The sequence below is a fragment of the Mus caroli genome, unplaced genomic scaffold (genome assembly GCF_978045245.1).
Source record: "Mus caroli unplaced genomic scaffold, Mus_caroli_1 scaffold_18, whole genome shotgun sequence".
Classification (NCBI taxonomy): Eukaryota; Metazoa; Chordata; class Mammalia; order Rodentia; family Muridae; genus Mus; species Mus caroli.
This window is the reverse complement of record NW_028227273.1, coordinates 51,070,039-51,084,525: the sequence shown is the minus strand read 5'-3', so window position 1 is coordinate 51,084,525 and position 14,487 is coordinate 51,070,039. Positions and strand designations below refer to the sequence as shown.

At 43.2% G+C, this 14,487-nt stretch overlaps 1 protein-coding gene across 5 annotated transcripts in view; it reads left to right on the top strand.

Annotated features, from left to right (window-relative positions):
* The window catches only part of Cyp39a1 (cytochrome P450 family 39 subfamily A member 1), a 106,462-nt gene that overhangs the window by 34,464 nt on the left and 57,511 nt on the right, over positions 1–14,487 (top strand). The window lies entirely within an intron of this gene.

Sequence of the window (14,487 nt, the reverse complement as noted above, 5' to 3'; positions counted from 1 at the left end):
CTATTGGCCTACACAGAGCTTCAGGTCTGCAGAGCTGATCAGAGATACGCAATGGTGCACATCTGCAGGTAGGCACACGTCTGCAGGTGAGGATGCCTCTACAGGTGAGCATGAGTCTGCAGGTGGGCATGTGTCTGCAGGTGAGTGCCTGTCTGCAAGTGAGCACAAGTCTACAGATGAGTGTGTGTCTACAGGTGGATGTGTGTCTGCAGGTGAGCTTGTGTCTGCAGGTGGGCATGTGTCTGCAGGTGGACATGTGTCTGCAGGTGGGTGTGTGTCTGCTGGTGAGCACAAGTCTACAGATGAGTGTGTGTCTACAGGTGGATGTGTGTCTGCAGGTGAGCTTGTGTCTGCAGGTGGGTGTGTGTCTGCTGGTGAGCTTGTGTCTGCAGGTGAGCTTGTGTCTGCAGGTGAGCTTGTGTCTGCAGGTAGGTGTGTGTCTGCAGGTGGAAATGTGTCTGCGGGTGGGCATGTGTCTGCGGGTGGGCATGTGTCTGCGGGTGGGCATGTGTCTGCAGGTGGGCATGTGTCTGCAGGTGGGCATGTGTCTGCAGGTGAGCATGTGTCTGCAGGTGGGCATGTGTCTGCAGGTGGGAGTGGGATTGTAGGTGAGTGTGTATCTACAGACAAATGACAAACACCCTGACTCACACAGTCTGTCCACATTTACTGGAGTCTTTCCTGACATAAAGTTCTCTAGAATCCTGGCCTTTGGAGAGTACAAGGCCAGAATGAGAGTGGTAAGGATAATATGGAGGGTCCAAGAGACCTAGAGGCCACAACTGGAGTGTGACATTAATCTTGAGTGTCCACAGGGTTTGAATTTGGAGCTCTTAGACACAGCTCCAGTGTAAGGAGACAGAACCCTTTGCTCCTTCTGTACCCTGACGTATTCTTAAAACTTGTTATTCTCTCTTAACAGGAAATCATTCCTTCAAACAGGGTTTCATGGTAATAGCTTCACTGACTTACATTTTTAAGTCATTACGGTAGAATGGAAAACAACTCATAAAATTGTAAAACTTAAATAAATATGGATATGGAGGTAGCCCAGGGATCTCTGAATAAATAAAATAGATCTGGAAGCATCTATGGCTAAGTTATAGTAATGGCTCAGAAATTTAGATGTGGGGGAGGCCACAAGGCCATGATATTGAGGAAGATATCCATGAATCTATACAAAGGAAGATGGCAAAGGAAGACTATTAGAGTGTTGCTGTATTATCAAGCACTCTTCAGAGAAACAGAGCCAGTAAGAAATGGTTGGATAGGTGGCTAGAGGATAGGTTGTTACACATATAATTAGCTAGATGATAAATGGATATATCTAGGAAGATATTTATTTTATATTTCAAAGCTTATTTTTACTTTTAAACATATGACTATTCATGTATCTGCATGTGAGTATAAACATGCAAAAGCAGGTGCCCACGGATGGGAGTCACATCTCCTGCAGCTGGAGTTATAGGCCGTTGTGAGCCATCTGATGTGGGTTCTGGGAGCTGACCTTGGGTCCTTTGTAAGAGCAATAGCATCAGCTCTGAACCACAGAGCCATCTCTCCAGCCTCCAGGGAGAGAGATGTGTTGTGAGAAGTTTGTTGATGTGATTTCAGATCCTGATATAACAGTACTTGTCATGTGTGCTCCCTAAAGTCAGCTCAGTGAGTTTAGTGGTTTCTTTACTTATACTATGAATCTATGTGCCGCTGTGTGCATGTCCGGTGCTTTCAGCATCCCGCCAGCCACTGAGAATCCTCCCTTTGCTCCTGCTCTCTGCATGTGCAGAGCCTCATGGGCAGTCCCAGCAGGGAGCTTAGCGTGCTTTCGGAGCTTTCTTGAGTGTGAATACAGCCCTGCACAAATGCATGGCCTTTGCTTGTATAGGAATACAGATCTTGTCAAAGCCACTACAGACACCTGGCTCCCTAGAGTTTGAGTTTTATCCTTGTAATTTACCTGCTGTTTGTCCCAGCTACTGTCTACTGCTTCTGGTGGCTGCAAAGATGAATCTTTAAAGATATTTCTCCCAGTGCCCCTCAGAACCAAGATCCCCACTTTTCTGCTTTAGAAGTGTGGAAGACACTGACAGTGATTACATTCTTCTTGTCTGTCTTCTGGGAGGAAAGAAAGACAATGATCAACATAGTACATAAACAAACCAAGACTATTAGCAGGCGTCAAGTTCTATACAAAAAAGACAACAGAGTTGAATGTGGACAACCATCAGCGCCAGGATGTATTGATTAGGCCATCAGGTTCGACCATATTGGCAAGATGGAATTGGGCAGGGATTTGAAGGGGTTTAGACAGGTAGGAATCTAGAGGAAGAGACAGCAGGGGTGACCACACTGTGTGCCCACAGGTTCTGCAGTTAGGTTAAAAAGGTCTTGTCATCTATTCCACAGCAGAATGTGTAGGAAATGGATTCAGTATGTAGAGAGAGGAATTCGAAGGTTCTATCCATCTCTGTTGAGGCCTTTCTCTTTCCCCTGAGAAGCATACGCCCTGCCCCCAACCCCCTCTTTTTTTATTACTACAAGAACTTGCCTCGTTCATTTTGCTTGGCCATCTGCTCCCGAGTTGTTTCTAGAAATTTCTAATATGAAGAGCGCACTGTTGGCAGACCACAGCAGACACTCTGGGGAGATGCATCCTGTCCCATCCTTTTCCTCTCTACCTTTTCTGATGCTGTGGTGACCCATGCTCCTTTCCATCCTGTGACCTCTTTCATTTCCCAGCACCTGGCCCCGCTTCCTTCTCCAGATCTCTGGTTCTGCTTGTCTCTGTGTATCATCAGCAGGGTTTCCAGCAGGAGCTCACTCCTGCACATCTAGGCTGTTTGTTTGTTTGTTTGTTTGTTTGTTTGTTTTGGTCTCAATACATTTGTTAAAATGTCATGGGTTTTCCAGAAGAGCTGGACGTGCTGTGCCGGGAAGGCATAGCCAGAAACGGTGGTGTTCCCAGCCAGGCCACAGACTATCTGGCAAGCCCAGTATGCCCACTAATGCCAAGCACACGGTGACACTGGCAGGGGACACTAAATGACATTGTGTCCCTGGGAACTTCAGCCTGTGAATTCCGAAATTGGTGGCAAGCAAATCAAAATCGTAGTCTCCTTTTCTTCATATCATTAGCTTTTTCTTCCCCCTTTTCTGCTTATTTTTTATTCATGTGTAAATATGTGTATGTGTCCGTGTGTCCGTGTGTGTGTGTGTGTATGTGTGTGTGTGATGTGGAAATGCACGTACTGCACTAGTAGCTGTACAGAGAACACTGCAGAGGCCAAAGGAGGGCGTCAGGTGTTCTCCGACTAGCTCCACTGGGTTACTATGGTAGGATCTCTGGCTGAGCTTGGAGCTTGTATTTTCTCAGCTAGCCCAGAAGCCTGCAGTTCTCCAGAATCCCCCATCTCCACTTATTTTGCTGCTGGCGTGACAGACATTTGCCGGACTCCTGGCTTACTATGGTTCTGAAATCCAAACTTCAATCCTTATGCTTACATAGCAAGCTCTCTTAGCTTAGACGAGTCTCTCCCTCCCACAGCTGGCAATTTTAAACTATAATACAATGATTACCTGAAGTCTCTATGTGCTGGCCAGAAACAAATGTCCATTCCCTTTATCATTATTTTTTTTTAATTAAAGAATCTACAAAATGATAGTTCAATGAGACTTGGATTCTCTGTTTCTTTTCTTTTTCTTTTTTAAAAAATGTGTTCATTTAATGTATATGAGCATCCTTTCACTGACACACCAGAAGAGGGCATCAGATCACATTACAGATGGTTGAGAGCCACCATGTGGTTGCTGGGAATTGAACTCATGACCTCTGGAAGAGCAGGCAGTGCTCTTAACCACTTAGCCATCTCTCTAGCCGCGGATTCTCTGTTTCAATGAAGTTTCCCCCAAATATCTATCTCCTATGAAATATCTCCTATTCTCAGAAGGGTGTGCATTGCTTCACCTACAGAACTGAAGAATAAAATTAAATTACTTAACTCTTGGCTTTAAGTTAAACTATAGATTAAATTATGTATTATTTATTATTTATTCTTTTAAACTTACATTTTTGTTTTGCTTTGTTTTAGAGATAGGGTCTTCTGTGTATCCCAGGCTAGCCTAGGCTCACCTCTGATTTGCAGGACTCCTTCCAAGTGCTGGGAGCAGAGGCTGTACCACCAGCGCAGCTGTCAGTTTGCTTGAGTAGCTTCCCACTCACCCACCACTGGGGTCTGCTTTCCACATCCTGGTGGAACACTGACATGCATGTTTCGATGCTTCCTGAGCCATCTGTTCACTTCACATCACGTTGTCTTCTCTAGGTAGCAGTGAAGTACCGCTGGTCCTCAGACGCCTAGTCAGTTCAGCAGGTGCACGCCCGTTCCTTGGCAGGCCACCTAGACTAACCTGTGCTTTTAATCTTTAGGTTCTGTGTGCACTGTGTTAGAAGCCATTTTCTTTCTTCATTTAGGAGTTCCTCGCTGGGAATTTGCCCATCAGCAGTGCTTGCTCAGTCTTAACAACAAGCAGACAGTGGGCGGATAAAAATTACTAGAGTTCGATTTTTCCCCCCTACACACTCCTTATGTTTTATTTCATCAACATTTTTATGTATTTGCTTCATTTTATAACCATGGATCCATGCATTCACAGGACCTTCTCTTTCTACCTATAATCTTACTATGTATTATTCCACAATGAAATTTACTGTTTAATTTTATGATTCTAATTTAATTACAACCTTCCCCGCCAAGCCCTCCCATACCCCCCTTCACTGTCTTTCAAATTCCTGACTTCTTCAACTGTTATTGCATGCATATATGCATTTGTGTATTATTACCAAGAATAACTTATTGAGTCTATTCCCTCCCTGCCCCCGGTTGATCTACAAGGAATAGGAGTCATTAACACAAATACACCTAGGTAGGACTGATTTCTTTTCCTTGAAGTACAAGTCATAAGCCATGCATGCAGAAATGCCCACATGAGGGCTGGAGAGACATCTCCGTGGTTAAGAGCCCTCCCTGCTCTTACAGAAGTCAAGAGTACCATTCGCAGTACCACATCAGGTGATCCACAAGTTCCTTTTAACTTCTTTTTTTTTTTTTTTAACTTTTCTGGATATTTTCTTTTTTTTTTTTTAATTAGGTATTTTCCTCAATTACATTTCCAATGCTATCCAAAAAGTCCACAATAAACCCCCCCCAGTCCCCCACCCACCCACCCCTACCCCTTGGCCCTGGCATTCCCCTGTACTGGGGCATATAAAGTTGGCAAGTCCAATGGCCCTCTCTTTCCAGTGATGGCCGACTAGGCCATCTTTTGATACAAATGCAGCTAGAGTCAAGAGCTCTGGGGTACTGGTTAGTTCATAATAATGTTCCACCTATGGGGTTGCAGTTCCCTTTAGCTCCTTGGGTACTTTCTCTAGCTCCTCCATTGGGGGCCCTGTGATCCATCCAATAGCTGACTGTGAGCATCCACTTCTGTGTTTGCTAGGCCCCGGCATCGTCTCACAAGAGACAGCTATATCTGGGTCCTTTCAGCAAAATCTTGCTAGTGTATGCAATGGTGTCAGCGTTTGGAAGCTGATTATGGGATGGATCCCTGGATATGGCAGTCTTTAGATGGTCCATCCTTTCTTCACAGCTCCAAACTTTATCTCTGTAACTCTTTCCATGGGTGTTTTGTTCACAATTCCAAGAAGGGGCACAGTGTCCACACTTTGGTCTTCGTTCTTCTTGAGTTTCATGCGTTTAACAAATTGTATCTTATATCTTGGGTATCCTAAGTTTTTGGGCTAATATCCACTTATCAGTGAGTACATATTGTGTGAGTTCCTTTGTGGATATGTTACCTCACTCAGGATGATGCCCTCCAGATCCATCCATTTGCCTAGGAATTTCATAAATTCATTCCTTTTAATAGCTGAGTAGTACTCCATTGTGTAAATGTACCACATTTTCTGTATCCATTCCTCTGTTGAGGGGTATCTGGGTTCTTTCCAGCTTCTGGCTATTATAAATAAGGCTGCTATGAACATAGTGGAGCATGTGTCCTTCTTACCGGTTGGAACATCTTCTGGATATATGCCCAGGAGAGGTATTGCTGGATCCTCTGGTAGTATTATGTCCAATTTTCTGAGGAACCGCCAAACTGATTTCCAGAGTGGTTGTACCAGCTTGCAATCCCACCAACAATGAAGGAGTGTTCCTCTTTCTCCACATCCTCGCCAGCATCTGCTGTCACCTGAATTTTTGATCTTAGCCATTCTGACTGGTGTGAGGTGGAATCTCAGGGTTGTTTTGAGTTGCATTTCCCTGATGATTAAGGATGTTGAACATTTTTTCAGGTGCTTCTCTGCCATTCGGTATTCCTCAGGTGAGAATTCTTTGTTCAGTTCTGAGCCCCATTTTTTAACGGGGTTATTTGATTTTCTGGAGTCCACCTTCTTGAGTTCTTTATATATATTGGATATTAGTCCCCTATCTGATTTAGGATAGGTAAAGATCCTTTCCCAATCTGTTGGTGGTCTTTTTGTCTTATTGACGGTGTCTTTTGCCTTGCAGAAGCTTTGCAACTTTATGAGGTCCCATTTATCGATTCTCGATCTTACAGCACAAGCCTTTGCTGTTCTATTCAGGAATTTTTCCCCTGTACCTCCTTTTAACTTCTATTCCAGGGTATGCAATGCCCTCTTCTGGATTCTGTGGGTACCTGCAGTTCATGAGCACACACCCATACACCAGCATAAGACTAAAACGAAATCTTAAAAAAAAAAATCTGTTGGTTTAGAGTCAGAGGCAGAGCTGTGAATTTTCATCCAGTTAGTCATGAAATTTGTGAGTTTGAAAACATGAGATATCTTACCCACAGATAATAATATTTTCATGCTTGTTTGTTTTGTTTTTCTTTTGGGCTCCATTGAGTTCGGATAGGACAGTGATCCCAATGGAGCGTACTGACACTGTAGGGTGGCTCTTGACTTGGATAATAAATACAAATATGTCTGCAAACTAGCAAAATCCAAATGAAGCCCAGCCTCAGAGGCTGACACTGTAGGTGACAATGGTGCTGCCCGCCCTGGCTTCATTAGCTCAGCGTTCCTACTTTAGTATATCCCGACATTTACACTAACTCCATCTAGTGGTCCAGCATCACTTGCAGTATAACTCAGCTTCTCTCCACTTGGATGCATTCTCTCTGTGCTCTTGCCAGCCAATAACAGCATTCTTGAAAGATGCCGTCATTCCTCTTCAGCTGACTTATAATCTTACTCATTATTCTTCCCCAGCTAGCCAGGGCTCTGTGGCTGATAACCAGAATTATGATTGGAATGGATCTTTTTGATTCTTTATGTGACAAATTGGCCCAAATAATGAAGAAAAAAGTCAAGTAATAGAGCCAAGATTACACCAGAGGCGTTATGATTAGAGGAGACTTAGTTTATAAAAAAAGTCTCCATTCCTACTTGAAATTTGATAACCTGAATCTAATATGGGGATTTAGAGACTAATGCATATCATACAGGAAATCTTTCACAGGGCTCATTTTCCTTTGCTAGCCCGGCCTATATAAGCTGGGCTGGGCCTAGGCCACAATAAACTACACAGATGTTTAGTGCAACACCAGCCCTGAACACTGTATCTAAGTATCTACAAAAGCAAGAGGTTTCATCTGGCCTACCCTAAATTGCATCTTTCCCAGGCCAAATATGTAATTTTATCTTTTTCTCCTTAGCCCTAAGGCTAAAATTGTGCCATTTTGGAACACACACAGCTTGAGAACTCCAACCCAGGACTCTAGCCATGCAGACATCCATGCATGATAATGGGCTGTCTTAGGGTTCCCACTGCTGTGAAGATACACTATGGCCAAGGCAACTCTTATAAAGGACAACATTTAATTGGGGCTGGCTTACAGGTTTAGAGGTTCAGTCCATTATTATCATGGTGGGAAGCAGGGCAACATTCAGGCAGGCATGGTGCGGGAGGAGCTGAGAGTTCTATGTCTTATCTTTGTTGACCACACCAACTTCTTCCTGTTGGGCTGGTTCCAATCGTAGTTAGCAGCTTGTCTCAACAGATAGCCCATGGCTCTGTGAGCTCAACCATCTTGGGGTATCCAAGGTAACTTCAGCCTTATAGTCTCTTGTTCCAGCGTCTGGGATCCACGCATGATCTTCTGGCCTCCTCCAAAGGACGTGGGTCACTTCTCTAGCTCTGCCTTCTGTAGCACTCTAAGCTCTGGCTGACTCCACTCCAATGCTGCTGCTTTTCTTGTTGACCATTCCATGAAACTAGTGTCTCCAATTTGCTGGAGTCTTCCACTGCAACTACACTTCGCCAGTAGCCTCTTATAGGCTCTCTTCATGGTGCCAAGCCTCACATCCTTTGCATGACCCCTTTAGTCCTGGGCTGTCAACTGCAAATGAGGCTGCACCTTCACCAATGCCCTTCCATGGCCTCTCAATGTGCCAAGCCTCAGTCGATCTCCATGACCCCTTCATGCCTTCAAACTAGTGCCACCTGGGTGACTCTTACACATTACCAACTCTAGCTTCAACATGAGGTACAATCTTGGTTATCTCTGGAATACAGCTTTCTTTCTGTTCTCAGAAAACACTTCCCAGAAGATTTCACCTCAATGATGCTGGTCTCTTAATCACGGCTAATTTCTTAGCTCCAGCTAACCAGCATCAATTGTCCCAGTAGTTCCTTCTATTCTTACTCTAAAGCCAGAGCCACACGCCTGAAGCTGCAAAGTTCTGCTGCTTGCTGGGGCTGGACCATGGCCCCCTTGGTCTAGTGCATTATCATCAGCGTTCCATTTTCCAACTCCTTCATTGCCTAGCCTGGCTGTCCTGGAACTTACTCTATAGATGGACCTTGAACTCAGAGATCTGTGTGTGATTCTGTGTCCTGAATTCTGGATTTGAAGTCATATACCACCAGGACTAGATCCTAAGATTTTCTCTACTTGGGACTTTCTCTTTCCTAGCCTGACCTTGAACTCAGACATCTGCTTGCTTCTGTCTCCTGGGATTAAGGATGTATACCACCATGCTTGGACCTGAGCTTTTTATGGCCACAATTCTTCACGACCTGGATCATAACCTGTGCCCTCAGTTTCTGGATTATGGTTCATTCCATATTAAAAGTCCAGATAAAAACAATAACATGCTTACACACACACACATACAAATATACCATATACATTCATTAACATGGAGAATTAAGTGTAAAATACTAACATTTTATTCACTAGGCTTTTTTTTTTAAGGGAAATTACTATAAAACTTAGGAACTAGATTTCTAGGCTCAGCTTTCATAGGAATCACTGCCAGATGTTGTGACACCAGCTCCTGCTTTTCAGAGGTTATGTTACATGATTTTACTGCCAGCCACTGTTCTTCATGGACACTAACCTTAATTCACACACTTCAACTTTAAACAAGATGGCCTATGAATATAGAATGTTTGCCTCTGTGCAGGAGAGCAAATAGAAGTGAGCGCCCAGGATTTTGAAAGTCAAGAAGGAACATGTGGGCTGTGTCAGAATGGGAGCTTTAACTTTCCAGGGGATTTGCTTTGTGCTTTTCTTCTTCCTTCCCCTTCTCTTGAAAGTACAGTGACACCTGCCCTAGAATACAGAGAGCCTGGAACAGGGGAATACCCCACTGCCCTACCTCTCACAACCCATTTTCTGATCGTCTCTTCAAATTGGATGATTCAGAGCTGTCCACCATTTTCCCCACCTTCTGCCGAAACACAGGATCTTTTCCACAGTTATTAGTTAGGCTCTTACAGACTGTTATTCCAGTGTACATTTGGGGTTCCCTTTTGGGGAACTGATAAAAGGAATTTAAAAACAGAATCAGAAAGAACATTGAGGAATATCTTTTATTAATTTGAGAGGAGCCCAGCAGGCAAGCTTTATAGAAGCCATGGCAGCAGCTGAGAGGAGGAAGATGGGTAAGAGGAAAGAATTATGTTCTGTATCCTGGGCTCTGGTTGGCAGGGGAGCTAGGCAGATGAGGGGAGCTGTAAAAGCTGCAGGGAGTTGAAAGCAAGAGTTGTGAACACTCACAGTGTCAAGGTAAGTGCACTGAGGATATGGGCCGGTCTCTGAGAAACAGAGAGAAAGAAGAGGGAAAAGTATTCATGTGCACACTTAGCAACAAAGTGCTGGATCTGACTTCCTTGAGGGAAGAAGGCTGGGTGCAGGGGAGTAAAGATTATTTCTCCTTAAGAGATAATTATTCCTCCCATTCCATTGGCTTGTCTTTCAGTGAATCATTTATTGTTGTTGTGTTGTGTTGTTTTTTGTTGTGTTGTTTTGTTGTGTTGTGTTTTGTTTTGTTTTGTTGGCACGGTCTCCTGGCCAGGTGATTGACAGGTGTTAAAAGAGCTCCAAGCAAAAGAAACGATGGTATGTAAAGTCTAGTCTTTGAGATAGATCAGAATGGCATGTCTCCACCCGGATCCATTGCTTGTTTTGTTTTTTTTTTTGTTTTTTGTTTGTTTTGTTTGTTTGTTTGTTTGTTTGTTTGTTTGACTAATAGGCATTAGATTTTCTTCACTAGGCCTCTCAAAAGCCCACTTTTTCACAGGATATTTTCAAATTTAAGGAGGGAAAATGTGATGCTTCCTTTTCTCCAGTTACCAGGGAAACAGGAGGTTAATGTACCCCAAGACGACTGACGTCTGTCTGTCTGTTTAGCTACCTAATATTAGGACTAAAGAAACACTTCTTGTACGTATTTGTTATATATGTACATGTATCTGTTTGGGTGAGGAAAGGGGCTTAAAAATATATATATATTTTTTTTTTTTAAAAAAAAAAAAAAAAAGAAGAAAAGAAAAAAGAAAGCAGTGGAATTGTCCCAAAGTCCTCTTTTGGTGTTCTGGCTGACTCATGATTCTTCTTCAGCCCAAGAAATTAGAGTTTCATGATTTATTTTAGAATCTGTTCCTTTTCTTTCTGCCTGGGTGACACCTACCCACCCTTCTTCTAGGTTTATATGAGTTCCAGCCACAAGCGATAGGAGATGAATTCCAAGGATGCCTGAATCCTCTGTTCTGAGACTTGTATTATAGTTATTTATATCCTCATAAATTGTCTTGTGCTCTTGTGCCCAAGATCCTTTAAGGCTATGGCTTTTGTCATTTTTGACTCAGTGCTCTTCTTTGGAAAAGTGTGTGGTATTAGCCTGTGTGTGGCTTCTTGTTAGCCTTAAAGGCTGTTGTGATACCATTAACACGTCTCCCTTTGTTGGAAGAGAGTATCAGAATACTTATGATGTCACACATACAGATGTGTAAACAGTATCAGAGTTGTTCCAGAAGGTCTTTACTTTTGCAAAAGGATGGATGTGTAATGACCCAAACCTGGAGAGCAAGCACACGTGGTTGGTAAGGTCACTTAGGTTGTATTCTAATGCAGGGTGGGGACCTATGGCTCACTCTGTTGTTGAGAGCTCGACCTCACAGTCTGATGAAATTGACTAATTTGCAATCATCAGGAAGGGGAAGGGTGTGATACAGAGTGAAGTTTCAGGAACATCTTGTTGTCTGGGGTTTAAGCAACAAAGTACATACATGAGAGTTTCACTAGATGGAAGAAGGTTATAAAAGACTGGCCTTTGTGCACCCTGGCCATCTTTGATGGAAAAGCCTGTCCCACCATTGGATACATTAACTTGTCTGAGACTGGAGCATTGGAGTATATGAAGCGCTATAATATATTTTTGATGATAAGTAGCCAATCTATTATGAATATTGCTTCAGCTCCTGTAGCATTTGGTTAGGCTACATATAACATAGCTATGTTGTGAGTGTTCAATGTGTCTTTGCTCAATGCCAGAAGAGTTGACTAACAATGGGTTACAGGGCATACCAATTTCATGGTAGCACTTTGCCAGACATTCCCTCTTTCCTTGGTAATCTTGGCTTAGGTGAGCAGGATTCACTTTCACTCCAGTCTTAATAATACTCTCAGAGCACACATTACATTCCACACAATCGTCTCTATCATCTGTATCTATAGATATCTATAGCTATACACATATTTATTTATATTCATGTATAGGTTTCAGAAAGCCCACCACAGAACGCAAGGCGTTTAGGAAGTCTGGAGAAGCTAGGAAGCTGATAGAAATCTAGCTAGAGTCTGTACTGCTGAGATGACATGTGAAGGGAACAGGACTGTTGGGAGTTAGCTGTTCTTATGGGTCAGCCTCCTGCAGCTCTCTCGGGCTGGACGTGAAACTGCATGGTTGGATTCAACCTCTGAGCTATCAGAACCAGTTCCAGATGAAGGAATGGTCAGACAGATGGGTCACCTGCTGGTCTAGACAGACAAACAGAAGGGTGGGCTGTCTGAACAGTGAGGGCGGAGCTAAGCTGAAGCCCTGGAAGCAGTTGGGAATTCTCTAACTATTGTCCTTGTTATGGGTGGTCACATGACAAGTAGGTGGGGCCAAGTGTGCATGGTTCTATGTGCCAGTTCTTAGTGAGGTCTAGGTGAGAGAGTTGTATTCTTTCCTTGGTCTGGTGTGTCCGGCAAGTTCTTGGACCTCGTTTCCTTAATATGAATTTTAATATGTTCACCTGACCCAATAGCCTCAGTTCACCTCAGTAAATTTGTAGCGTATGGTGGTTTGAATTAGCACAGTGCCCATAGGCTCCTGTGTTTGAATACTTGGTCCTTGGTTGGTAGAACTGTTTGGGAAGGATTAGGAGGTGTGGTCTTATTGGAGGATGTGTATCACTGGCAGTGGACTTCAAGCTTTCAAACGTTTCATGCCATTTTTTTGCCTTCCACTTGTGGATCCAGATGTGAGTTCTCAGCTGTTTTGTGATGCACATCCTTGTTCTGCTACCATGAACTCTGGTCATCTGGAACCACAGTTCCTAGGTACTTCCTCCCTCCTATAGGATTGCACTTCCTCCCTCCTATAAGTCACTGCAATCATGGTATTATATCAGAAATAAAAAGTAATAAGGCATAGGGTGATACCCTTCCAACTCCCAGAAATGAGCCGTTTATCAGTGTATACAGTGTGGGTGTCTACCCGGGAATGGTTATGTATGTCAAAATATCTGAAAAAAAAATGAGTATTTTATAAAATGTGATGTAAATTTGGGCAGGGCACAGGCTTATCTCAGAAGATACATAGCACATCTGTAGTGTGTTAGTAACTGAAATAACAACTTTAAAACCTACCATTTATACTTAACAAATATAGTTTACAGCCTTCATGTAATAATGAGTTTTATGTAATAACTAAATAGATACATTAGAAATGTCTGTTTTTCTTTCTTTCTTCCTTTCATTTTTACTTTCTGAGTATGAGAATCATCCTTTATTTTATTTGGTTTTAAATATCCTAAGGTTTGATTTGATTGCATTTATGCCAAGAGTTAAACAGACGGTTTCTAAATTTTGCCTAAGACCTCCCCTTAACTCCTTCCCTGGGCTCTCTGGAGTGGTCTCTGTTGGGCTCCAGCCCTTCTGGTGATTACCTTGGAATTCTCCCAAGTGGGCTTTCTAAATTTAGAGCCACAGGACTGGACTAACACACCACAGAGGAGCACAGAAATCCCAACAGCAAGGGCGCAAACACAGCCGTTTCTGAGAGGTTTAACCAAAATGATCTCTTAGCAGAAAGATGTTTGAAAACAGAATGTTTCTTTTATTTCTCTGGTCTTGTCCAGGCATGCTACATATCACGCTGGGGTTTTCTATTGAAACTAAAAGTCTACAATTAAAATGCTCGTTTTTCCACATCATGTGCTCAGTTGCACACCACAGCTTTAGCCATTTTTCATTAGAAAGAAGCTTTCAGTGCAGCATTATGTGATGTGACGTAAAATGTTTCCACAATGAAAATAGTCTAATAGCAACACTTAAGATTAAAAACTTGTTTTCTTTTTCTTTCTTCATTCTCTACATTTCACTCTGACCAAGTTCAAACTCCAAGTTCAGAAACATGCCGTGTGTTAGAGCAGGGAGATGTGGTAGTTATTGTTTTCTCATTGCTGTGACAGAATATTAGACAAAAGCACTTTCAGTGAGGAAGGATTTATTCTGCGTGAGGTTTGAAGGGATCAGCCCAGCATGGCAGGAAAAGCCAGGTAGCAGACTCTCAAAGTGGCTGGTCACATCGTGTCTGCAGTCAGGAAGCAGGGAGAGATGAACACTGGAGCGCAGCTGGCTTCCTTTTTTCTGCCCTTTTTGTTTGGTCTGAAAGTCCAGTCCCTGAGATGACACCCACATTGAGGACGTGCCTTTCTTCCTTGGTTAAACCTCTGTGGAAGTGCTGTACCAGTTTGGCCCAGTGCAGTGTCTCCTTGGTGATTCCTGTCAGGGTATACAATAAAGATGAACCACCAGAGTGGTTGCCACTGGAAGCTACCCCTTCTGATTTGGAGCGTTCATCCCTGACTAGTGGTCATCGCCTACCTTTAGTCTAGTAGAAAAATA